Source organism: Pararge aegeria, chromosome 14 (assembly GCF_905163445.1).
Source record: "Pararge aegeria chromosome 14, ilParAegt1.1, whole genome shotgun sequence".
Lineage (NCBI taxonomy): Eukaryota > Metazoa > Arthropoda > Insecta > Lepidoptera > Nymphalidae > Pararge > Pararge aegeria.
The window spans coordinates 8,387,067-8,413,754 of record NC_053193.1 but is presented as its reverse complement, the minus strand read 5'-3'; the positions used below and the strand labels follow the sequence as shown (position 1 = coordinate 8,413,754).

Genomic DNA, 26,688 nt, shown 5'->3' with positions numbered 1-26,688 from the left:
CGATGTTCTGTAAAATGGGTAAAGACGAGAACAAATAAGTAGTTTACCATAATGTATGACCAAGTAGGCTTACACAGATTGCACTAAAATTAGGTCAACGCACAGCACAAGTGTGAATTTAATTACAGGCAATTTTTAATTTAATTGGTGTAATAACTTAGTGAGTTTATATTTGGATGTACGTGGAAAATACTGGCTTTAATATTTATGGTGTCAATGCAAAAATCCTTTTAAAAAGGCACTGCACAATGTTTTATTTAGCAAATAAATTGTTAGTTTTATTGCCAATTAAACAGGAGTTTAAAAAGGTTAAGATGGCGAATTTGTGATTCTTGCTAACTTAATGTATGTATAAATAACAGTTAACTTGCAATTAATTGTGCTTTATTCATTTACATGGTTATTATACAATAGCCTTGATATTGTATGCGTGGAAACTGATCAATAAAGTGACAGTTTTAATGTATCTTTCATCAAAGCTTTAAAATAGCCTAGAAAGTTAGATCTACCTCTATCCCTTTTTTAATTGTATTTATTTTGCAATACATTCTTTAACATATAATATCGTATATTTTAATTCAAACGAGTGCATAAAGTAAGGTTGCTTTTGTTTTCTGACATTTAAAGCGTACTTATGTAAGTGGGTGAATGTAGCCTACCGTGGTATATAGCATCTTACTGGACACTTAGGATAATAATACCTGCTAAAAGTTTTGAAACAGCTAAACTTATTTCATTGTCACCAAAGACCTACCACCTACTTAAATAATTAACCTACATTTGCATTTTAAATCTAGCATTTTCACCTAAAAGCTTTTACGAAACTTTATTTGTCTCCACTGTAACAGTTAGAGGAGTTAATGAATCCAAAAAGGTCTATTTTCAATTTTCACGTTGCTTTTCGGACGTGGTTAAAGTAGGATTTTTTTTTTCAAATTAATTAAAAGTCACCATGGACTAGCCAGAGCGAACGTGCTCAAAATACCACCCAACTTCCATTTTATTCCAACTACTTCATTTTTGTCTGCACAGTCTTAAATTAAAAAGTGAAGTTTCGGCCTTTCCGAAGTAAAAATAAACTGCGTCATGATAAATGAATGAATTTGAATCTCCTTTCACGTTGTCCGTAATATGATAAATGAACTTAATTAGTTTTCATATAAAAAAATTAAAAAGTTTTATATTTGAATTTTAGAAAATGGAGGCCTTCACCCAAAATAGGGACTGTAATGAGCAGAAGATTATGATAAAATCAAAACATACATTTTGTTAGTTTAATACTCCAACCACTAAGATCAAATAAAAAGAGTGAACCAGCCGGTATTTCATGGTATTGGACGATTATTATATTTTTTGCCAATGAAATCGGAGGGCGATATCGTGTAATAAAAAACACAAATGACTGAGTAGGTACTGAATTACCCCGAATATTTTTGAAGCTTGTAAAGGTTGAGGTATATAATAAGTATACTCGGTATATTAGGTATTGCCTTCAACATCGGGCACGTTTGTTTTGTAAAGTACTGCAGAAACCTTACAACTTTCCTAGCTTTATAATATTGATAAAGATACCCTATTTTTACTGGGTATAACACGTTACAAAACGTTCATTAAAAACGAAGCTACGACGATTCCAAATGCGCCCTGGCCCAAGAAGTAGTAACCTATTTTATTATTGTGCAGTTCCGGTGGATTTCTAAAAGTACATTATCAGTTTCACTTACCAAATAGTGTTATCCGAAAGAAAATACACAAGCCACTATAAAAAAAAACTATTTTTGGTGTGCCTATAATATTAAATAAATAAATAAATATACAAGGACAAAACACACATCGCCATCTAGCCCCAAAATAAGCGTAGCTTGCGTTATGGGTATTAAGATGACTGACGAATATTTTAATGAATAATATGCGTATATACTTATAATAAATGAAGATATTAGAATATTATATGAAGAATTCCCTCGATTACTCGATCCCACCAACAGATCGTAACTAATGACAATGAGAACACCCTGGAAGTAAACAATCGAATAGACAACCTCCTTTTTATGAAGTCGGATTTATTAACGTTTCTTTGGTGAGGGTGGCAAAATGGTCATCGCGCCCACTCTATGTTAACGAATACAGAACGTGATTGTTCACTGTAGCAAAAACATTAGATAGAAATACTCACATTAATCCTTTCCCCACAGCAAATCACTTCTTGTCATAACCAAGATTGTGAATTACCTGTAATAACAAACCAAATAACAAGCATTAGTGATGTAATCAAAACAAAGTAAAGTATTAATATAATCCGTATATTTCCTACGATCGTAACGTACAGCTCTTGCAGAACATATTTTGTTTTATTCTACTACAAGTTAGCCCTTAACTGAAATTTCACCTAGTGGTAAGGTTTTTCTAGTAGAGGTATGGCGGTTACATTAAACCCTGTGGGTAGGGCCTCGGCTTCTCAGCCCGAACCTCTAACTTTTCTAAGTTATGTGCGTTTTAAGTAACTTATTAAAATATAACTTTCTTTGACGGTGAAAGAAAATATCGTTAGGCGAACAACAACCTGCATGCCTGAAATTTCTCAATAACGTTCTCAAAGCCGTGTGAAGTCCACCAATCAACACTGGGCCAGCGTGATGGACTACGGCTTAAATCCTTCTTATTGTGGGAGGAGACCCGTGGACTATACCCATACATTTGACTACGGGCTACACCCTTCACATTCTGAGAGAAGACCTGTACCTTGTAGCGGGTTGATTATACAGAGCGAATACTATACAGAATTTAGACCATCTCTACAATTTTAAATTTGTTGTTTTTTATTAAATAATCTACAAGGCTAGCAAGAACGGTTGTTTGTTGAATTTTCACTTTAAAAATGTATTAATGCTCGAGCTTGTTTGGGCACCCATTAAATCGGACTGAATTGTAAATAGCGAACTTAATGGCACAATTAATAATGATTGAGTTTTATTACACAGCCGACGAGTATTCTATTGTTCGTGAGTAGCAATTATCACCGGTTACGCCGCATAACCTATTAAGAGAGAGAGATTCTTGACAATAAAGCGGTATTCGTTTACAAATCATACTATTTTACCCAGTGAGGTGTTATAACTTTAAAGGTATTAACATTAACAATTATTATTAACATCATCATCATTATTTTGTTGAACTTATTAATGAGAATACTTAGAATGAAGTTAAGCGGGCTCAATCGAATATTAAGTTACTACACGTTAGTGATAATAACCGAAACCGATGTGCATTGCGTGGAAAAGGTGTCCACTGGCGATTTCCAAACTTCTGACTGGTATTATTATTTTACTTAGTCATTTATTACGAATAAATATGTCTCGAAACAAAGAGCACTCATAAAAAAATATGTTTGGAACTCAGCATCCTCGATTTTTTAATATCTACCTTACTTTAGAGAAGAGAAATACCACTCACTTACTGTTTAACCACTAATAAAAATACAATTATCGGTTCTAAAAATCTGCATTCTGCAAATCCTTCAATTTTTCCCGAATGAACAGCACAATGGCAATAGACAACAAATACACAAACAATACACCTACTAGTACATTCGCAACCGTTATGTATATTTATTACGTATTCTATACATCGTGTAAATGAAAAACTAAATAATACTTTAGAGGCTTTAGAGGTACATTATTTACTGTCTCTAAGACTTATCTGTGAAGCCGAAACTCTAATGGTTTTTGAGTAAACCACAGCAGTTATGACTGAAAGAAATTAGATACAGCCCTAGCATCACATGCTAAATAAAAATCAATTGACCCTGTCACTTTATTACTATGTATGTGTCGGTCGTTTATCTTCAATAGGGTTGTCATAAGTAAAAACTTAGTTAGGTTGAAAAATAAATATACTTCTTTTGATTTAATATTATTACAGGTTGATTGTTTATGAAATATACGTATGCGCCCTTCAACAGTATTTCGTAATTCCTTTACACGTTGTAAATCAGTATGGATTGATTCTATCTAAATTTGTACAATTTATATATCTTATACATATCTCTAGATTATAACTGGTTCAGTGGCGTAGCATAAATAGTGATAACTATAGGAGTTTAGTATCGTTATGTTTCCGCTTATCTCGAAATATACGTAAATATGGTAAAAAAGCTCTACTACTCCCTGGAGTTTTAGTTTCAAAAGATAACCAACGCTATGTACCTACAAATTAGATCTGGTTTTAGAATTTGCAGTAGTTTAGGGGTTAACTTCATAGCGCAATGTTGTTTACAAGTAATTAGAGCAGTGCTCGAGGCGTATTTTCGTGGACACGGTCCGCTTTAATTGTGTAACATGTGCGGATGTCCGTGTCATGCAATATTAAGCGTTGATACACGAAAAAGGAAAATAGGGACACTGCGACCGACGCTTTGAAGCTATGGTTTAACTTTTAGAGTATTTCAGTCTTTGTCGGCAGACTGGCGCAGTGGGCAGCGACCCTGCTTTCTAAGTCCGTAGGATCGAACTGGAAAAGATGTGTGAGATAAACATGTATGCTTTTCGGTGTTTATCTGTGTGTTATTCACACACAGATATACATTATTCCTAAAAATATTCATCAGTCATCATAGTACAAATAACACAAGCTACTCTTACTTTGGGACTAGATGGCGATGGGTGCATTGTCGTAGTATATTTATTAATTTTTTTGTTACATAGACTTGAAGCAGTAATAGCGTTGTGGCGTAGGTTCGGCGTCCATTTCTGGGGACCGAGTTCGAACCCCGGAACGCATGTCTAACTTTTTAAGTTATGTGCGTTTTAAGCAATTAAATATCACTTGGCTTTAAAGCTGGAGAAAAATACCGCAACCGTCCACCAATCCGCACTCGGTCAGCAAGGTGGAATACGACCTTTCCCATTCCGGGAGGAGACCCGTGTCCTTTAGTAGGCTTCTATAATGTTGATAAAGACTTACCTAAAGAACTATTATAAAAACATTTTTTTTTACAGTCACATAAAAAAAGCCTTCTTTATCTATTTGAATATAAAATGTGAATGTGTTTTATGTGTAAAAGGAAGGGAAATTTAACGGTTGCGTTCAAACTTGCGTTCCACTTGAATTTTTTTTGAAACCTGTCTCTTTATGTGATATACAAATAAACAAAATATAATTACAATTTTAAAATAGTAGAAATTCCGCTTTAAATTATTTGTATTGTACAGAATACCCACGCTGCGGAGATTTATCGGGTGAAACGATTTGATTGATTGAATTTTTAATTTTCTGTGGAAAACAATTAATTCCCTGAATATATAAAAAAAAAACAACAAATCCTCCTCTGTTGATGGTTTTTGGTAACATAGATAGATAGATAAAGGTTTTTAATGCAAATAAAGAAAGAAAACAAGATTAACAAAACAAAAGGTCTCTCCAGACAACTTTTGGTTACGTACTGCCAACATAACGTACATGGTGGGTTAAGGACTAGGTGTACCATACCTTACCAATACCAATACAATAATTAGTATTAGGTACAAGGGTTGCACTTCGTGTATGGTATGAATTTAGTAGCTCGTCTATGGCTACTACTGCCAGAAATTCATTTTACGTCATAGAATTTCGCAAAGTAGGTAGCGCATGCTTCTATTCAATATTTAAAAACAAATAAATGAAGAATCCGACTTACTTGCATTTTTAATATTAGTAAGGTACATAATAAGTAAAGCTCGCAGCACACACATATATTTCTGTTTACAAGTTATTAAACCAGTGCTAAAAAAGCGTATTTCCTCCGCCGCTACCGGCTCTAATTGTGTAACACGTGCGAGCTATGCAATATTAAGTTCTATAACACGAAAAAGAAATGCAACTGGCATTTCAAAGCTGTTCGAATTATTTCACGCTGGAAAAATTCTGGGAATATAACTTTTAAGTTTTATGTCAGTGTTCAAAAACATTAGGTCGCAAAAAATCTCTGATGCACTTCCTTTGCTATAAAAATTGAAATGTTACGTAAGTTATTGATATAGTAAGTCCACCTTCGCCTATTTTATGTACCTCTATTGGGCCAAGCGACGGCTGATAAAGTCAAAATCAAAGTCAAAAATATCTTTATACAAGTAGAGCCATAGGTGGCACTTTTGATGCGTATATTACAAGAGAATTATACGGTAGAATTACACGGTGAGATGATGGCGATAACCATATTCGTAAACTTAAAACTAAAGCTACGAGGGTGCCAAACGCGTCCTGTTCTAAGAAGAAGCCCACAACATCCTTAGCCGGGTGATTTTTTTGTTACCCATCTCACATTGTCATTTAAAATTATTAGAAGAGCAACCTGGTTAGAGCAATAATTCACACCCAAACTTTTATATCGATAACGTAGTCCATTATACTATAATTAGACTTCTATAAGCAATTTCTACTTTCTATAACATCTAAGACTTTTCTTTAACATTTTGAGCCTGAGCTAAATTGTAAATCTGAACCATGGATTCTCTAAGTCTGAGTTTGTATACTAATCCTGAGGTAAAACTCTAAACCTGAGCTTTTCAAAGGAACTATTAACGTCAGCTAATATTCACGATTACGACTAGATGATGTTAGATGCTGCTTTAAATGAACGAGCAGCCCTTGTTTAATACCAGTAAAATGACCAGGAAAGATAAAAACTTTAAAGAGCTTCAGATGATTAAACTTTAGTGGTTTTTTTTTATTTTGCAAGAGGGTTTGAAGTATTTCTTCTCCTACAAAATGATTGTGATTTGATTAAATAATGTAATTATCCTACTTTTGACATGGAAGATACATAGGTTACAGCTTCGTTATAATCTATGAATATAACGGTGTCTTGCTCTACAAAGACGTTATAATTATCATGTTTAATAAGGCTCACAAGATAACGTATATATGTGAGAAGTACCACTTAATGTCACGGCTTTGCTTATGAAGGTTAATGCACAACCATTTCACTTATCGGTATCATATTGTATGTTTGTACAACATTTCACAGATTTGGAAGCTCAGATAAACATCTAGATTGTATTTGATAGATGCAGACCTTACTTTCCGAACGTCCATGATGCTTTGCAGAGTAGGTAATATCTCTTGGCAATAATTATAATTTTCATAACTATTAAATAAATAAATATACTACGACAAAACACACATCGCCATCTAGCCCCAAAGTAAGCGTAGCTTGTGTTATGGGTACTGAGATAGCTGATGATTATTTTTTTATGAATATAATATATAACACATAAACTATTAATAGCACCTTCAAGCTTCATCATCATCATCATATCAACCTATTACCGGCCCACTACAGGGCACGGGTCTCCTCCCAAAGTGAGAAGGGGTTAAGGCCGTGTACCACCACGATGGCCCACTGCGGGTTGGCTGACTCTTTTAAGCTTAATTTGTTATAATACATGGCAGACAAACAATGCTGTTCCGAAGAGTTGTCTGCATTATTGCCATCCCTGCCCTCTGACCGTATCTACATTAAACCGTTAAAACAAAGATTATCACCATCTTGATGCCTGGTATTCTTCTAGTAACTGTTATTTCTGTATATTTCTTAGACACACTTGTATATTGTAGAATAATGTCCCATTTATGGCGTTTCCTCAATATTACGATTTAGCCGAATTCAAGGGGCCGCTATAAAAATCCTAAAGATAAGGCAATGCATTGTTGGCTTCTCCAGTACTGCAAATATACAAGCGAACTACTTACTTGTTTGTTTATTTGTATATTCTAAGTATTTATGTATATTATTCATAAAAATATTCATCAGTCATCTTAGTACCCATAACACAAGCTATGCTTACTTTGGGGCTAGGTGGCGATGTGTATATTGTCGTAGTATATTTATTTATTGTTTTAATTTATATGTCAAGTTAACAATTGACAACTGATTGAAATTGTTTGTCATAAAGTCTAAATCTTCTCTTATTCCACTCTGGTATTAGAGAAGTGTGGTAAGTCTATTCTCTTATACACTCTCTCCTATAAGAGATGAAGCCTATGCCCAGCCTTCTGAGGTTATTAGGCTGATAACGATGATGATGATGGCCATACTCTAAATGGAAGAATACAGTTTTGTTGCAACTTTTTTCCAATAAAAATCTTTAAATCTCGCCACGAGGAGGGGAAAAAGTTATGTCGGAAGTTATGTTCTACTGAGTAAAACCCCGCGGTGGCCCAACTCTTCGCCTGACGACTGGGAACCAGAACTCGTAATACTTTGGATATATATCCTGTTTCTTATCAGTACACCCGAAAAAATCGTTTACTAATTCAACATCAAACTGGTAGATGTCATAGAACCTCCTGTCACCTGTCAAAGCCTCATAGAACTCCCTTTATTAAAGTCAAAGTCAAAGTCAAATATTTCTTTATTCAAATAGGCACATAGACGGCACTTTTGATGCGTTATTATATACAAAATGTGTACATAGCAGTGAGTAGTGATGGCGATAACTACAATCGTAAACTTAAAACTAAAGCTACGAGGGTTCCAATCGCGCCCTGGTCTAAGAAGAAGCCCACAACAAACTTAGCCGGGTGTTCTTTTTGTTATCACCATCTCACATTGTCATTAGAAAATATTTAAGAAGCAACCTGGTTAGAGCAATTGTTTACACCCAAGCTTTTTTATCGTTTACGTAATCCTTTATACTATAATAGGACTTTTCTATAAGCTTTCGCTTAATACAAACTTTGAACTTCTTTAGTGACATCCCCAAGATATCAACCGGTAATTTATTGTAAAATTGTATACAATTTCCTTTAAATGACTATTATAAAAGATGGGGATAAAGATCAAATATATGTTTGAAGGTAGGATTTTATAATGATGGCGCAGTGTTAATATTGGCAAATAATACGGATTGATCTCGTTTTGATTCGTTATACTGTATTTTATTTTATTCATCGTATACTGAATCCAGGAGTCGGCAAGCGGATAATGATCGATTTACGTCTGTAATTGGATTTTTATAATAGAATATCTGCAACATGTTTTCGCCCTGGTAACGAGAAAAATTTCTACAGTTAAAATGGTAATTATTGAAAAAATAGTGAGACGAATATACGAACGTACGACTTATAAAAAGTTTTAATGATGTTCGAACAAATAGAACTCGTATTTCAAGTTCTATTTTTAAGAGTGTAGGTAAAAATAAATTTCAGATACTTTAGCACGGGTGCCAAAGTTACTGAAGTTTGTTTTTTACTTTATAAAATATCAATTATACATATTATTATATCCTGTCTTATTGGTCTAGCGATTAACATGCTTCACTACGGACCGTGAGTGAGGGCTTGGTTTAGTTTTGTCTCGGGTTAGTTTAAAAAAAACCTCTGTAGGTACCTACTAGCTCGCGTTGTTTGACCCGGTAATTACCACTAATATTTGTTAATAATACCATAAGCCCACTAACTTTCATCGTAGCACTGTGATGGGCCTACATTCACTCTCCTATGAAAGGGGAGCCCAAAGCCTAGCTGTAGGACAGGTGGGTCTGTGCTCTTAATCACTTCCTTTTTGTGACAGGTGAGGAGAGCAAAATGATGGAGGGAATAAAAAATGAAAACTAGGTAAGAGGTATGAGCAGTATTATTTTCAGTAGCTCTAACAGTTACTTACCCTCTATGCTAGCATATATACTGCCAATACGTACTCGTAAATGAAAATATTACTTAGACTTCAATTACCTTGCTTAAGAGTCTTATTCGGAAATGAATCAAAATACGTTTTTTGATAATAAACATCCGAATTAATAGTTTCTTCCTTTTTAAACGAAGTAGGTTAAAAACAAAATGGAAATGCATTAACGTGTCACAAAAATTCCATGCGTGTCGCTAATATTTAATTCATTGGTGGTCACTATACGTAGCGCACGCTTTATCAATTACCAACCCGGTTTAAATCGATTTCAATTAAATAATCTTTTTACGCTCCAAGTAGGAAAAAATATAATTGATACGCTATCAATACTCTCTATAGTGTACGGTGCATGAGCGCTATTTCAAAGATTACCTGTATCGATCTACCAAACTCTAAAGTGTTACCTTATTCTTTATTAGCATCTCAGATTAGCATCGAAAAAACAATGGTCTTAACAGCTAAAATAAACTCAAATTAACCTAAACTTCTGATTAATCAGTGAAAGAATTTCAGAGCTTCAACTATCAACATGAACATAGTTAACTTTAGTCCTGGTTAACCGGGATTAAAAAAACAATACCCCCTATGCGCAGTGTAACAGGTAACAGCTAAAAGGTCTTGGCTACATGTGTCATGCATGCTTCAGACATTTTTAGGTGAGGAAAGCAAATGGTAACCGTAAGAATTTTTTTACCCAGAAGAAACCACTCGGGCAGTACACACAGTACCACAGCTTGTATTTATATATGCGTTACCTGTGCACCACGAGATAGTTATCTCTACTCTTAACTCGTATTTTGGTTAGACATAAATCTCTCATGGCTCGCATCCTAGCCCTACAGATTTCTGAATTTTTTATACCATTTATTGGTAATGCGATATTTTTTAATTCAATTAGTTATTAGGTACTTAAATTATGCTAAGAATCCATTACAAGCTTTACTAAAGTTGCTTGAATAGTAAAGGCATTGTAAGTTTGAACAACAGATATTGCAATAAATCTAAAACTCGAAAAACGAAGATTAAAAACAATTAATATAATTACTTATGTTGTCGAAGCACTCTTACTTTTTATAGATGTGTAAACATCACGAACAACATAGGTATTGTATTCTTAATCTTTTAGCACAAATCGCATTCCCTGCGGTCAACTCTTCCACTAATGGAAGAAAAAAAACCTACAAACAGGTGGTCATTTTATCAATGAAACATGTGGACAGCCGTGGAGCGTGGTATACCGTTTAATTCCGCTAAAAGCGTTCATCGCATTGTGGGAACGATCCGAGATTTCCTCGCATTCGCTGCGTTCCTGGTAATGTCACAGGTGATTGCTAACGAGGAGCCAAACAAATCCCCTGAATAGAGTTACATATAAAAACTATTTCTGGAAATTATTTAAAAAAACGTTTAAATAATACTTCGGCTATACTCGTATATAACAAGACGTCGGAAATAAGCATGGCCGTAGTACTTCCCTAGATGATTTTTCGCTTTTGTCGCCCGACGGAAATAAATCCTCGAGTTGAGGGACGTCCCGTGTTCCTGGTGTGCCTTCGATGGTGTTTATCTAGTCTCAGAGGAGGCACCACAATGGGCACCGCAGGCTGGGTTGCGGTTACGGCATAACAACTCCACTTCCCGTAGTGTGGTGGTATCCATGAAGATCTCCCCACGAAAAAGAAAAACGGTTAGGGAATGCTACTTTGGCTTAGCGTACAATCCGTTGCCCCCATAGTTGACCTATTGGCCCATAGTTGGGAATTCTCCTTTAGTGTTCCTTCATTTACTACGGTTCTATTTCAGACCATTATATTCATAATCTATCCGTGTTGATAGATCCATCCTTCCATCCAGATCCGCTAAGCCTAGCATTAGTAACAAACATCCAACCATAAAAACTTTCGCATTTATAACATTAGTATAGATGGCGAGAATGATTCTAGACTTCCCATGTCACTGCATTCTCCGTAATAGGTATATGCGCATAGTATACCCAGGTGGATTACTAACGAGAAGTGAACTACGAGTAGATCGATTGAACTTATATCAAAGTCAAAATTTCTCTTGCCTTAATCATGATATGAATTTGTAAAGGAATTTATAAGGCCACTTACTTGATTACCGAGTTATTAAAAGAAGGCTTGCTTGATATATTCAAATTACAGTTTACATAACTGAACATCTATAAAAAAAGGATTATAACCGTAAATCAACCGGTTCCGTGTGGTGACGGCAGATGAGAGTACAGCTCAAACACTACACCTCCTCTTGCCGTAGGTGTCGTACGAGGCAACTGAGGGAATATAACGGAAAACGGGCAGCATCGTCTTCTGTACCACTACGACCATCTTCAGCGATCCCCAATTCCGGCGTGGTGATTATGGGCAGTCTCTTCCGTTGGAAGAGGCCTTTAGTGTAGCAATGGACTGTTATACAGTTGCTGCTGTCATACTTTTGATGAAGAAGAGCGATGGTATTTAAGCGATGGTAAAACCGATACCTAACCTCTATCTTTACCGTTTGTTGTCGCATAGAAAGCAAAGTCATGTGAGCGGTAAATACCAATAAACGTGAATCGGTGAAAACAAACATTTGCCCTGCTGTTATTAATATTACGGCACATGTTTGTATTTACACCAAGGCGAGGTTAAAACAATTAGTTCGTAAGCTACAGAGCGATCTGCGAATACCATCCCAAGGTTCAATGCACATACTAATCAAGCCGGGAAAGACGTGTTCATTAACGTTTACTTAAACGAAAGGTAACATACGCTACAATTTAGCAATCATACAGTTAGGCAGTTGCTGGTGTTTCGCCTACAGACGACGTATTACTTGTTGCGTAATTAAGACTATATGTTTTACTCGGTCAATCCACGTCTGTGGGGCACCTATCCACAATGTTTTCAACGTATTAAACATAAATTAAGATCTTATCATTAAAACCTTAGAATATTAAGGCGGAAAAATACGCGGATTTTATTATTAATTAGTATGCGCCTTTTTAACTACAGGTTTTCTAAAATCTCGTCCACTCCACTAGAGTTAAAGGACAACGCAAAACTCTAAAATAATTCATTGCTTTCACACAACTGTTTTGCAAACCTCATAAAAGAGATATATACCAATATACCTATATGGGTTTATCGTACAAGTAGATGTCTGAAGAGTGAGTATGCTAATTTGAATCAAGTTGTTTTCTCTTTGTTTGTTTGAATGATTTATTGCGCACACACAAAAAATAAGAAAGTACAAACTAGTATTAGTTATTTAGTTTGTTAGCTAAGCGACGGGATAAACCCATTACCAACAAAGCTAAACTTTGTTAAGCTATAGGAAGTAAATAACGTTAATATGACTAGTTTTCACTCACACACCCTCGCAAAGCAATCGCGAACATTCTATATTAAAGGGTAGCCTTAAAAGTCTCCCTGACAAATCAGCCACAAAATATTATGATTCGTTATCCACGGTATGTTACCAACTAAACAATTGCTAAACGGTTTGTTAGCCAAGTCACACTTAATTTTAAATAAGGATTCTGCAAATGGGAACAATTAGTTTTCTAACATTAATCAAGTTAAGAAATATATAGCAGATACATTAGTCGCGATGGTCGGTAAAGAGGTAGAAACTAATTAAATTGCGCGATTGTATTCACGCCGACGCGGCATTTAAAACGATTAGTTAGGGAGCGACCAGGCGAATGCCACTCCAAGGTTCAGTACACACACTAATCAAGTTGTGAAAGACGTGTTTATTAAAGTCTATACTGCGAGGCAACTAAAGCTACTCTCACACGTCTGTACGTTATTTAACTTTACAAAGTAGGTACATTATTCTGCTTTAAAATAAATTAAGGACAGAAAGGCCTAGCGGGGTTTTGCCAAATACAAACGTCAGAAGACTAAATGGCTTGGTGACACATCTTTGTGGGTAAAATGGTAACTACTGGCTAGTTACCATTTTACCCACAAAGATGTGCTAAAACCTCAAAACTGGCAATTTGAAAATCCCTATAAAATACTTACAAAAAAGAGAAACTTAGCAGTTTCTCTGCTAAAAGGTTAACATTTTACAATTCTTCTACGGAAATAAAAACAGAGATTTTTTTTAGGAGATATGAATATAGAGCTTTTACAAATCACTCTGAATTCATTTAGATTAGTGGGTTTAAGTAAAAAAACTCCTACGTTTTATAAAAGTTTATGATAAGGCTTATTATGCTCTCTTAGGTACGGGCTTAATATAAATATTACCATTTGCATTTAATTCCAGCTACCTCTAATCATTGGAAAGCAAAGCACATTTTAGCTCCATAAAGCTGTAATTTGGAGCAATAACTTGAACAGATTTACTTTGCCTAACGAATTGAATCACAGGTAAATAGGAAACGATTAAAACTAACACGCTTAGATAACTTGGCAACAACTTTAGATTTAGAATGACATCAAGCTTAGGGAAACTAATTTAACGATTGTGTTTGTCCTTGCTATCGCCATATCTTGTATAGAAGATACACAAGATATGTATTAAATGTTTTCTGAGAATAAACTAGACCAAATAGTTTTTCTATTTAAGGGTATTAGATTATTTTAACGAAGTAAAAGAAGTATGTCTTAAACGAAACCCAAATCTCACTCAAATGCTAAAAACTATACATGACTTTTATTATTGCTATTTATTGTTTTTTTTTAATGTTAATATCCATAGATATGATTTACGTTCAATTTAATTTAATTTATTTTTTATGGAGCGTTGAATATTATCTTACCTTAAACTTTATGTTTTTGCCAAAGAAATACATAAACCCATTTTATAATAAATGGAAACATAACCAACGTTTTGTTTGTCACTGCGTATTTTTATCTAAACTTTGTACAGTACTCAAAAAGTACTAAGTTTCTTTATTAAAAATACGATAATACCTAAAACCTCATTAGATTAGACCCCATTTTCAACTAATTGCTAAAATAAATGAATATGAATATAATATTTCTTAGAAAACCTAAATTTAATAAAACTCACTAAACGAAGTACCCTTAATAAATAAAGGTCAACAACATAACCGATTTAGAGTTGACACAGATAGGAAAAAACATCACAAACTTAAACAACTACTATTTTTGTATGTCGGCTAAAAATACGAAAGATTCCTGTAAAACATTAACTACAGTTCCCGAGCAACGTACAAAGCTATTTCTTTGTACAAAAGAGAGAAGCATTTAAACGATTCGCATAAGTAGTCTTTAATTTAATTATCTTCGTAATAGGCAACATTGGAAAGGCGTATGCGGAGAGCGTTCAAAACTAGGAAAAGTCTGGGAAAAATAATTAAACGAAACTTTCAAAACAACCACAGTTGCTCTAAGTATATTATCCTTGGGTTTGTATAGCTTTGTGACAAGGCAAGTCAATCAATTGTGCTATTAGCTAACAATGTTTACCAAAGTCATTGGTTAGTATATTCGACATGAGGTTTCGATTTCCGTGTCGGGTTGTTATGTATTGTGTTATTCGAACATTGCTGTCTCCTTCACCTGCCAAACTACTTTGAGCCTTCTTATAAAGCGCACAGTTAGCGGCAACTATTAGGTTTAAAGACTTTGTCACTAAGGCATTAAGGAATTTCGCGAAAAAGGTGGCAAGAAATTGTATGCAAAATTCTCCGTAGAAGAGCCAGAGTTCCTGTATCATAGCTTAGACTCAAAGCGGACGTGGCAATGGATGGACGTTGAAAAAGATGGACCGATTAACGTTGGAGTCATAAGATATTGAAGTAGTAATCCCTACAAATGACCTATAACCAGTAGTGGTTGAAATCTTTTTCGGGGAAGAAATCCTCAGCTTGTCTTGTATTGAATAATGGTAAAATTCAAATTCAACATATATTTATTTCAAGCTAAGCTTTAGTTTATAAACACTCATGAAACGTCAAGTCAGTCTGTTTGTAGTGATTCTACCACCGGTTTGGAAGGCAGATTCTACCGAGAAGATCAACATTACTTTACAGTTTACAGTTAACGCAACATAGCAAATTAATAAATATTTTAAGTTCATAACAACGAGATAAATCATAATTTAGACAATTTTTCTGACTAAATAGCTACAAGTAAAAGTTATATTATCTCGACAAACAAAAATGTCAACGTTATCCTTAGTTGGGATTTAATAAAATACTGATTATTTTGGATATTTTAAGTTTTATGTAAGAACTAAAAATTGCAAAAAAGTGGAAATGGAAAAGTACACGAAGCGGCATCGTTCTGTTTATTGATACTCATTAATATGTGACCTGAAATATTCAGATATATATATTGGAAATATACAGATTTATATATTTATATATATTTGAGGATATTCATAGGCTAAGTATGGTGATGATGTTGATGATCCATGCCATTAATATGTATTGACAGACTTTAGATATGCCACTTTTTCTCATACAATTCCACCTTGCCTCTATGATAACCGCTGATTGTTTAAAAACAGTATAATTCAAATCAATATACATTCACGTTGACAGGTTACTTGTTATCACTTACATCGTTACAAACTGTACGTACGGCAAACTATTACCAAATTATCAAATATAGCGGTCTAGGCGTATATTTATGCAAGCCAAACGAGGGTTCAATATTGCGTTAGGTCAGACAAATTGGGATCAGCCAGTGAATATATTACGAGCCCAGCCATCGGTTTGTTAATCGTCCCCGGTTATTTATGACCGCTTTAACTGTTTATCTGGGGGCGCGGATGATGCAACTTGTGACGGCAATATTGTAGCTTTTTATGCGATTTCACCCCCGAGGCTGTCTGTTAAATCTATGCGATGCTGTACAAGTAGCTATGTAAACATAACCAATTGAGCTTTGCAATTTTTTGGGTTCTGAACCTCATAATAGAATTCTCGCAAACTCTAGTAAATTTGAAACTGATACTGAAATCTAATCTCAATAGTTATTTATGGCTTAAAAAATTTAAAGACAAACGCTATAAAATATACAACCTTTCGAAATTTCTACTGAATCTCTCATCCGACTTTCTTTCGAAAAACTGATTATTTCATTTTCCGAATACTTTTATGCATACTGTATGAAATTGGCTGCATACTTTATTATGTCTGTTAAAATATGTTTGACGTCTCCTTCCAAAATAAGGAACCAAATTGCGCGATTCCGACTCGCACTATATCTTCTTTTATTTTAAATTTTTTCATGTAAGGTTTGAGTATTTTATTCGCCTAAGGCTTCAAAAAGGAATCAATTTCAAATAGAAAACAGATCCAAATTCGATTTAGCATGACTAAGAAACAAAGCCAACTCAAAGCTAAGACATATGCAAGTTTCCTCCTGGCTCGCACTTTCCAGTTTTTATTTTATAATACCGCGCACTTCATGCATGGATTGAGTACATATTTTGTTCCCTCAATACATGGAGGACATACTGATATCCGAATGAAAAATAAATCAGAATTCAATTTGGCATCATTGAGGAACAAATCTGAAGCAACTTTCGTTCGATTTTCATACGGCTTGAACTGATCGACTCCAGTACGGCTTCTAGAGTTTACGGATCATCAGTGTGCATTTTATTCAGTGCAGCAGTAAAGTAAGCGTAGCTTGTGTTATGGGTGCTAAGATGACTGATGAATATTTTTTTAATGAATAATGTACATAAATACATGTAAAATACATATAAACACCCAGACACTGAAAAACATTCATGTTCATCACACAAATATTTTCCAGTTGTGGGAATCGAACCCACGGCCTTGGAGTCAGAAAGCAGGGCCGCTGTCTACTGCGCCAATCGGCGGCCAAGCCCTTAGGAGCCCAATTTGCCCTTAGTTACACTATCTACAAATTTCCTCAAGAGCTGTGAAACTGTGTTTTGTAAATCCGGCGGAATGTTTCCCGCGTTCTATTTTTGGATATCGTTGTATCTGCGTCCATCGCTAAGCAGATCGGTACAGTGCTAGAGCCAAATATAGGCAAAAAAAAAAAAAAAATTTATAGTAATAATTGAAGGACCAATCAGGTCGCCCACCTGATTGTAAGTGGAAAACCATTACCTATGAACAGAGCAACTCTACGCAGGGCACGCAAAGAACACGTCCTCAAACGTGCCGCCCTGTTTCCGAAATATGAGGCGCAGGTGTCAGGCCTCATCTGCCTGTAATTACACCGGCAACCAAGCCCTTCAGACTTCGACCAAGCAACCAAGTATTTCTCCGGACGTGAAAAGTGCCAAAGGTCGTTAAAATCGATAGTATGCACAGGACAGAGCTGCGAGGCACGCACGAAGCTTATACTTACTCCTTACTTAAGTGCACTGCGAAGGTCTGCAATGCCCATCCTGATTCCGTCTTACACAAGTTTTTGAGTTTGATTCCCACGACTATACAATGTTTGTGTGATGATCATGAATGTTTTTCAGTGTCTGGGTGTTTATATGTAAACTAGCTAGTTACGTTTACATAATCTAATCGGTTATTAGAGGTTTTAATATCTTGAAAGTTTATGTTTTTTAATTAACATTTATTAAAAAACTATTTATTTGGGTAAGAATAAATATCATGATAGGAATGTCAATATCTAAAGATTATACCCGTGTTTTGAAAGAAAAATTATAAAAAAGCAGTTATGTGACTTAAGAAAAATGAATGAAGAATTTTTGAATTTTAATTTGTAATAAACTAACACGTTATACTAGTATTGAAGTACGAACTAACGTAAATTTTTCACAAAACACGTTTTGGTATCTTATTTCATTTGAAACAGTCAATCTCTGTGTTTATCCTATATCAAATTGTCCCTGGCGATAAGCAATTTCATGAATATTCAGCACGCGATATATCCTTTTTCGTCAATTTCTTTATACGAAGAGGGTTATATTGCGTAAATTGTGAGGGACAAACGTTTCAGTAATGTACTCAGTTTATTATTGCCAATTTATATTTTTATGCTGTACTCCTAGAAAAATAGAGGCAGGTATTTAAATGATGTCTGCAATATTAAATAAAAGAAGTAGTCGTAATGTCTGAAAACAATTATAGTATAGAGCAAGAAGTTAAATATTGGAGAAAAGCAGGCGTTACTTTGCGGAACTCCATTATATATTATTAAAATTAAGCTTAATTTGCTATACTGCGCGATATACTGTATGGTGTAATTTATAATTTCTTCAATCTTTATGCTCCACACCAAACAGATCTTCGGCAATGTACCTCTACGCATGTTTCGCTCCGAAACAGACGCATTCTCAAGAGATGTTGACATTACAATTAATAATTGTTAAGTAAAAGTAAGTTTTTAACAATTATTCAATAGCCAGAGTACAGCAAATTAAGCTTAATTTTCATAATACAGTATATCTTACCACTACAAATCGTTTAAAATAACCGAAGATAAAATATTTAACAATATCATCCGAGATATCATGTTCTTTTCATGGAACAAGTAAGGTCAATATTAATGATAAAATACAATATAATTTTAATGAAAATTTACCAATATTTTTAATCATTGATTTATCGATAGTTCATCTATACTCGTATATGGCGCATTTTCGACCGGAGGCACCGGTTGACCTGACCTGTAATCCTGTGACCGCGCGCTCTCCGCCCTCTATCTTGAAAACGGTTCACCGTATAAAAAAAAATCGAACAAAATTTGTAGAGAATTTTGTATTCTACAATATTGATAATTAATACAAATAGCAAAAAGCCCATAGGAAATGAGATATTTACAAAAAAATGCGCAAAAAACCGATTTTTGTGACCTTTGACCTTGAAATTTAATCGATGCGTACACTCTAAAAAAAATTGGTTATTCCTAACAAGATAGTGATTGTTGTGATCAAGCATCTTGATTCCATACGAGCCTAACAAGAACATAGATACATCAAATAAGATGATAATGATTGTTTATCAATTCAATGGACTGGGCAACTGTATTGCTCCTATTATTGCTACTTAACTAAGGCATATTCTTAAATGATTCAATTTACGTACTTGTTTAAGCTAAATAATTAAAAATGATCTAATCATACAAAGAAGTAAATAATAATAGAAACAACGTATTTATTTGTTAGAATCAATGAACATACCTACATTGTTAGCTCAATCTATAATGAACTTGCTGCTATAACTAATCAGCTTTTGTTGTTATGTTTATTATCATAATTGTTATAATTTATATAACGTCAACTAAGAGAAAATCTCTCTTAGTTGGCTTTCTTTTTTTAGAGTGTACACGGTACACCGTACCATATGTAGGTTTTGAGACAACTTTAATGGTGTCCAAATAAAAGTATTTACAGACTTACAGCTGGGTATCTCGAATTTTAAGGTAAACTTACAATAATGACTCGTCTAAAAACTGTTACCCATAGACAGAGCAACACTTCTTGCAAGGAACACGTTCTAAAAAGTGCCGGCCTGTGTCCATCAACCTAACCCTGAGTTAAGCCTCATGCGCCTGTAATTACTCCGGCAACCAAGCTTTTCAGATCGGAGCACAGCAATACATCTTGGTAGCATTTTTTAGTCAATACCTGATAGTAAGCGATGATGCAGCAACAGGTAGAGCGCGCTGCCCAGAAGATGCTTATTTACTTTTGATTTGAAATAACCCATATACCAGGTAACAGGAAAAACGGAAGCCGTAGAAGTTACAGATCTTGGTGCGATGCGTATTAGAAAATAGGAAGCGAAGCTCTTCGTAAGAGTCAATTATCTTATTGATTCTTCAGCTCCTCTACGAAACGGTTTAGGTTTCGAGGGGTTTCTCTTATTGATTGTTCAACTCCTCTACAGTACGCTTTAGTTTGTGAGTGGTTTTTATGCCTCACGGTTTTCTGGTAGAACGATGAGGGTTGAGCCAACAAAAAATGTTCCTAACAAATCTTTTTATTAGATGTAGCTGAAATATGTACACAGTTTTCACCGATATATATGCGGTTTTCTTTCCTGAAGTCTACGCTACCTTAAATTAAACTTTTGAAGAGGCTTACGCTCACTTTGATTTTAATCAAAGCAAATTTGTAACGAAATTAAATTAACACGAACTTATTTCGTCTAACGTATTCCCTCTATATTTACTCGCAAATGAAGTAAGCAAATTTTTCAAGCTAATAGAAGACATTTTCCTTTGAATCTTAATTATAAAAATTGGGTGAATGGTACTGTCATATTTAATTACCCGTGGTTTTAATTGAAAAAAAAATGTAGTTATTAGTTTTTAAATTAACATGTTTAGATTCTACGCAACCCTCGAAGATCTTCGCGATGATCTTCGCTTTAACCGATGGTCGTTGAATGTTGAGCATTAGTACCTACTGTGGCTGGTCGAGTTTTCGACATACCACGGTCGCCGCCTGTTTCCAACGACTCCAACGGAAAATCACGTCCGTTGAGACTACTAGCATATAAGCTCGTTTTAGTAGCCTATAAGTATATGTAAAAACGTGAACTTTGGCCACACCTTCCTACCTCACATTCACGTACCTACTTATAGTGCTTACAAGTTGCCACTTGTATCATTCATCTCACTTAACTGCTTCGAACCCGACTCAAATTTGCTAAATTGTGAAAGTGCGTATTCATGAAATGTCCTTATAAGCGCGTAACACGCTTTTTTAACGGGTTCATCTGTCCATCAGTCTGTTTTGTGGATTATACGACTCGCTTATTCCAGCTTCTAAGTGCGTCTGTAATCGTACGAGATTCGAATATATAAAAAGATGCGCGCATATCTACAAGTGCTCAAAAACGAGCTTAAAAGTGCAAATAAACGCCAATCTGATAGTCACAATTTAAAAATCCGCAGTTGAACCAAACCAATGCAGGTCTTAAAAACTGATATTGATGCCAATTCTCTTTTATGCAAATCTCTAAACTAATTAAACATGACAATTAATAAGTAGTACTTCAGATCCCATTGAGTTCTTTGTGGAAAAATGTAGCATTATTGAAGTAAAACTTCTTTAGGCGCGACTAACTCAGATTTTTTTTTATTTTTTAACGTAAGCGTTACTTCCGTCAGACGTCTGTGTAGTTTCCGCTATTTTAAAAATAATAATTTGGATTGGTCGTAAGTATATTTCATATACTCCACGTTTCTTGACTAATACACCAGCTAGTGGCAAATATCATAATCAATCAGGATTATTTATTTCAAATATTTTCAAACGGATCAATTGTGAATAGCAAAGTGAATAAAAATTCAACAGTTTTAAAAAAATATCTTAAACTGCAAAGTTTTTTGAATGAAAATCTCTAAATATACTTTTTTATTTATTACTTTTCTGAATTCTATATTCTGCGATATTTACGTACCTTCAATTTTCTTCCCTCAATTATTCTATTAAAGAAATGAAAATTTTCATAAAATGTAAAAGTGATATTAATGAATTTTAAATAGAATATAAAATGAAATAGTGAATATTGTATGAAATGGCGGAGTCCCAGGAACATTTTACTCTTTCATCAATAACTAATAATAAAAGTTTTACTTCGATCGCGAGTAAAGGTTACACGCACACACTTTTCTTAACTTGTCATTGTAGGTAAAATATTTGTGTACAAAAGAGTTAGCACAATTAAAAACTTAATTTTATAAACGTTAAATAAATGAAATATAGAATAACATAAAATATAATTTGCGTTGTAAACTTTGGTCTCTACTGAAGCGTAGGTAATATTTATTGAATATAACACTTTATAACGCAGCGTCTTAGTTTCCTACCATGACCATAGCTTTAAAGGGTACTTAAACAGTCCATAAATTAATGCGATATGTCGTGGAAATGCCCTGTTTCATCGCAGCTTAGTCGCCATGAAATATTACCAGATTACACTTGGTAGCGCAAAATTCGGACAAGAAATACAAGGAAAGCACTTTGTTGACTACTATCTTCTTCTCCTCCTTCTAATATTGAGGAATCTTTTTTCTATTGTTTTTGTCCAGCTACCGAACAATAGGAAGCTCTATAAAGTGAATAAAAATAAAACTTTGAACCTATATGTTGTCAATAAAAACTCCAAAGCGAAACGTTAAAAAACTTTTAGGTCCATTAGTTTCCGTGAAATATACATTTAAACCGCTTAGCCGTTTAGAACGCCAGCCGAAGCAGTCTGTCCCAATCAAAGTGGATAAAAAAAAAACTATTGCGTGGACATTCAAAGTAAATTGCTTTTTTGTTCTACAAGGGTACAGCGTTGACTTTTAATTAAAGCCCCTTGCCAATCTCCATTATGCACGAGATTTTTAACAGCCTCCTACACCTACTTATACCTATGTATGTAGGCCCATTCTGTCCCCGCTTTATCCGATTCAAATTTACTGCCTATCGATTCAATTTGGCGAAACTATTTACACTTTTCACGAATGGAAAGTTTGTGTATAAAATATATAGCTACCTATGCAAGTATGAATGAGGTTCATTAGATTTCAATACATTCATTTTCAGTGTCAATTCCTATAACGAATTGCAAGCTTATCTAAGCAATGCTGGTACCGCAAATTCGCACCCTATAACTGTATAAATAATTTTAGATTGGGCACACGATCAATTGACACTAATTGACGTTCTTTTAATCATAATCTATTTATATTTAGGAGGGTAAAACGTAAATAACGGCCCGAGGTAGGTTGTCACGATGAAAGTAAATATAATTAAAATTTTCAAAAACTTCACGGGCACCGCAAATTTCATTAGAATATTAATTTGGAGAATTAATTACTTCATTATATATAATTTTGAATTTATTCAACGATAATGGCTGTAAACTCTGTATTTATTTTAATTAAAATACTATTGTCGTTAAGTTAAGATAAAAAAAATCGCTAAGTAGTAAATGTACGGACACAACATTTGCTTAGCGATTTTTTTTAGATTTGATTGGTTGGATATTTTTCTTGTTCGGACTACTTCAATATTATGTCAAATCTCCACCAAATCAAAAGAAATTCTCTGAATTAAAGATAGATTTTAAGATTAAGTATTATAAAAAAGAAATAAAATGATATCGTAACTCGTAAGTTTTATCCGCAACATTCTTTTTGAAGTCTTCGAAATAAAACCTCCCTGATAATCAATATTCCACCGATATCGAGACGATCGCGACTTCCAAACGATTTTGAAATCAAACCTTAAATATCCGACTTACAAAAAGGAGAGCTTTCCTATTCAATCCGATTTTTATATATATATATATATATATATATATATATATGTGTATATATATTTATATATATCCTTATTTAACTTCATTCGGAGCACACCACTAGTACATAACTTGATGGTTTATTTATTTATTTACTAACAACATGCATATTACAAGTGCACATAGCATTGACAAAGCGTCATGTAAAATTATTTTAACAAGTGTTCGGTGAGTTGAATGATTGATTTTTTTGATTTATTGCAATTTCTTTAAGAGTATTAAAAAATATTTACATATTATATATTTATATATATATTATATTTATATTTACATATATATATTTATGGTTATGTACATCCCAAAACTATTGCGTATCTATGGGAAGCCTTGATACACCCCCGTCTCGAAAGTAAATTAAGCATTGCGGAAAATGCCTCAGTAATTTAAGCTATACTCTAAATTTACTACGTAAGCCTCCAAGAAATTTAATCTCGAAATTATTTTTTCCCTTCGCCCTAAGATACTGAGGCGTTTCCAATTATAAATAAAATTAGTGATAGCGCCTCTTTTTATTGTGTTCCTAATACCTATATTTACGATCAAATACGAGTATCTCGAAATAATTGAGAATGCAGGATACTTTAGGAATATTTATCAAAAGTCCAAAGTGTGTATAGAGCTGTGATAATAATTTTTCGGATTTAGATTTATTTAATCTTACTCTTGCTCAGTTAATAAAACATCTTTATTCTAAATTCTAACTTCTAATTGTTCTACGAACATATGTTTTTATATATTCACTTGTTAACATTATCTTTCAACAATGCGTTTTTCTTTTTCTTTTCTTTTCTAATATTAAAAAGTTTCATAATTAAGTTATAAGTTTTCTGTCAAATTTAAATGTATTCGTATGATTTTTAACGGCTACTTATTTGGCGCATGTGTTTTTTTCTTTGTCGAATTTTAAGTATTAAGTAAACTGTTTGGGCCTTAATAAATAAAATAAAATAACTAGAGTAGATTTTTTTGATTTACTGCGATTTTTTTATGAGTAGTAAAAAAATATATACATAGTAATAGAGCTGTGACAGAGCTCGTCCACAGAAGAACTACGCCATGCTATTTCTGCCACTAAGTCGCATTGTTGCAATGCTGTGTTCAGTGGCGTGCATAGAGGGTATGCAAAGGATATGCAAATGATATAAAATGAGTTATATTAATCCAGCACGAGTAATAAAAACGTAAGGGTAAGCTTTTATAAATCTTACATAGCCTATCCTTAAGTTTTTTATAACGCGCACTTAGGTTTGCGATCTGCATACCCTGTGCATACCCTCTATGCACGCCACTGGCTGTGTTCCGCTCTGAAGGGCGTGATGGTTGGTGCAATTAAAAAAATAGGCACATGATGCTAACTCCTATTCCTCAAATTGATGGACACAGGGCGGCATGTTGCAGGACGTGCTTTTTGCATCCCCTGTGATGTGTTACTCTGTTTATATGCTTCCTTACTATCAGGTCAGGGCCATCCATGCTCTTTAAATTATTACTTTTAAAAAAATATAAATATACTACGACAATACACACATCACCATCTAGCCCCAAAGTAAGCGTAGCTTGTGTTATGGGTACTAAGATAGCTGTTGAATATTTTTATGAATATAATACATATAAATACTTATAATATACAGATAAATACCCAGACACTGAAAAACAATCATGTTCATCACACAAACATTTTCCAGTTGTGGGAATCAAACCCACGGCCTAAGACTCAGAAAGCAGGGTAGCTGCCCACTGCGCCAGTCGGCCGTCGAACGATATACATATATAATTGGGTGGGTGTGGGCCACATAGCTTATGGTGTGATGTGACATTTCACGTATGTGCGCCCTCACTAACTCTCTCCGTCCTCACAGTGAACTCATGCTCTTTGACACTGAGATGTAATAGGGCAATACAGTTTCGAAGGTTATAACTGAGTAACATACGAAATGTAAATCATTATATTGAATTGTAATACATTCCTAAAAAACTCTTGAATTGTTGAATTTGACAGCTTGTATTCCATAGAAACATCCGCAAGGTTGTTGATAAGAAGGTAAGGAATCTTTTTTTTACTATAAAAATACACTAAATGATATCAAAACAGAAATCGATTATCAAAGGAGCGATAATTTCACTTAAAACAGTTCACGATTGAATGAATGATTTTATAGTTGCGATTTTAAAAACCACCCCTCGATTTTCGGGAAGGGATTGATGATTTTATTAATGTTCACAATGTGCGACTGATTGGAATGAGTACGTATATAAAAAGTAATTGAATGATTTTGACGTGCAAATGAAATTCCAATTAATTTCTGGTTGGACTGTAACGTTTTATTTAACGGACCTTCGAGATCAATGAATACTTAATGTCGTTTTTAATTGATTATAAATTATCATGATTTTTTACAGACCTTTATATTTCCGAAACTTCACCCACATGATGATATGAAATGATCATTGGGCAACACCCCTATCATTGTATTGAAGCTTTTAGGTTTGAGGCACAGTAATCCTCTGGTTGTGGATAGGCCACTCCCAAGAGGTCCAACCGCTTTCTAGCCAATCCGTCGCATTCACAAAGCAAATGCTCCATGGAGGCCGTAGTCCTTAACGCAGAGGACTGCTTTTAAGATCGTTATGGAAAACTCTCAGGCTTGCAGGTTTCCTCACTATGTTTTTTTTAACCGTTAAAGCAAGTTACGTTTTAATTAAGTAATAAATAAATAAATATACTACAACACTACACACATCGCCATCTATCCCCAAAGTAAGCGTAGCTGTTGTGTTTTGGGTACTAGGATAG

General features: G+C 34.3%; 1 protein-coding gene across 5 annotated transcripts in view; it reads right to left on the bottom strand.

Moving 5' to 3' along the window:
* Positions 1-26,688, bottom strand: part of LOC120629175 (brain-specific angiogenesis inhibitor 1-associated protein 2) — a 311,572-nt gene that overhangs the window by 159,690 nt on the left and 125,194 nt on the right. For 4 of the 5 annotated variants that reach the window (XM_039898004.1, XM_039898007.1, XM_039898008.1 and 1 more), the window contains exon 2: positions 2,177-2,232. The gene's annotated coding sequence lies outside the window, so the exon portion shown is untranslated. Of the gene's footprint in view, positions 1-2,176; positions 2,233-3,083; positions 3,103-26,688 lie in introns of those variants that run through there. The other variant, XM_039898005.1, reaches the window with a different exon arrangement.